A 2,042-nucleotide genomic window follows, 5' to 3' on the forward strand; every position below is an offset into this window, starting at 1 on the left:
TATAGTGAGGTTGTTAGCTAGAATGAACAATATTTGACAGCACAACAAAGTGAGTATAATCAACAATAAGTTAGGAAGTACTTTACACTAATGAAAAGACTAGAACTGGAATGCTCCTAACACAAGGAAATGTTAAATGCCTGAGCTAATGGATACCCCAATTACCATGATTTGTTTAATTCACATTGTATGCCTGTATCAATATGTGCACTATAAAGATATACATCTATTAAGTACTCATAGTAGTTAAAAATAAAAATATTAAAAAAGAGTGTCTTCACAGACTAAATAGTGATTGAATGTGATATTTGAAAAAGGAACGAGAAGCATTTAAGGATATACATTCTAGTAAGAAAGGAGTTAAATTCAGCAGAAAACAGCATGAATGAAATCCAGGAGGCAAGAATGTAATATTGATCAAAGATCTAACAGATATTCTAATGACCTGTCATGTTACAACAGGTGTGTGTATGTGTTGTACTGTGCATAAAAGTAGCTGACATTAATGGGAGTTGAATAAGATGGGTCTGTGGTGAATGGTCTTTGAAGGGGCACGTTTATGTATGACAGTATGGTAAAGTAAGGTGGGCCTAAGAAATGACGGATCAGGGCTCGGCGCCTATAGCTCAACTGGCTAAGGCGCCAGCCACGTACACCTAAGGTGGCGGGTTCGAATCCCCAGCCCGGACCCGCCAAACAACAATGATGGCTGCAACCAAAAAATAGCCAGGCGTTGTGGCGGGCGCCTGTGGTCCCAGCTACTTGGGAGGCGGAGGCAAGAGACTCGCTTGAGCCCAGGAGTTGGAGGTTGCTGTGAGCTGTAATGCCACGGCACTCTACCCAGGGGGACAGCTTGAGGCTCTGTCTCAAAAAAAAAAAAAAAAAAAAAAAGAAATGACGGATCAGATCTTAGAAAATCGTATGCCAAACTGGGATGACGAGTGCCTGCCCAATTCTTATTCATGCTGTTATTCTGCCTACAAAGACGTCACAAACATAATCAATCCTTTATGCACTTTTTTTTTTGCCTGGAGAATAGAAATAATCTCTGAATCTTTCACAGAATTATCACCCAACTTTAAAAAAAAAATGTTTGGAGTAGTATGAAGTGCTGAAAGCTAACTACCTGATAAATTTATTAAAAATGAAATGGAAATCAGGGAATTATTAGCATGAAGATTTCTGCCTATTTTTATTATTTTGATGTTTTTGTTAAGTTTCTGATAGGCTTCTGAATTCCTTTTCTATGTGACTTGCAATCCACTGGCCTTCAGGACAGTTACACTGAATTCTTTGTGTGAAAGGACACCTGTGTTCATCATTCCAGGATCAGTCACTGTCAGTGAGGATGCTCTTGGTGCTATGAAGTCACTGACAGGTATTCATTGAAGGGTTAGGTATTTATTTTAATCTTCTCAGTCTAGGCTTATTTTAACCTGTCCATTTTAAGAAGGCTTTCCAGATAATCAAAGAGAATGAGTGTTCTAATCTAACTTTCTGATCATCACGACTGTACCAGCACTGGGTTTTCCCCAAGCTCAGTAACTCTATGAGTCTTCCAGGCTCCCTGTGGTCTTTCTGAAGGCATTTGCTTATGTGGATAGGTCTTGGGTCAGGGGTCCTCAAACTTTTTAAACAGGGGGCCAATTCACTGTCCCTCAGACCATTGGAGGGCCAGACTGTGGACCCCGGTACAAGTTGGCTGCTAAGCAGGACAGGCAGCAGTGGCAAAAACACCTGGCGGGCCAGATAAATGTCCTCAGCGGGCCGCTTGTGGCCCACGGGGCCTGGAGTTTGAGGATGCCTGGATTAGATGTTCCTGCACAGGGAAGATAGCTGGAGGTTTCTGTTTAGTGTCATGCTTTGGTCACCCACTTCTGAAATTCTGGGAAGGTTACCACAAAGGATTCCTCAAATCACATCCTGTAACATTAAAGATACCCGTATGTTCTTCTGAGCAAAGTATCACAAGAATGGAGGAAAAAGTATCCAATGTACACACCCCTATTATGAAACTAATTTAAACCTTTTTATATGAAAGC

Source organism: Otolemur garnettii, unplaced genomic scaffold, assembly GCF_000181295.1.
Source record: "Otolemur garnettii isolate 467f Iridium unplaced genomic scaffold, OtoGar3 scaffold00247, whole genome shotgun sequence".
NCBI lineage: Eukaryota > Metazoa > Chordata > Mammalia > Primates > Galagidae > Otolemur > Otolemur garnettii.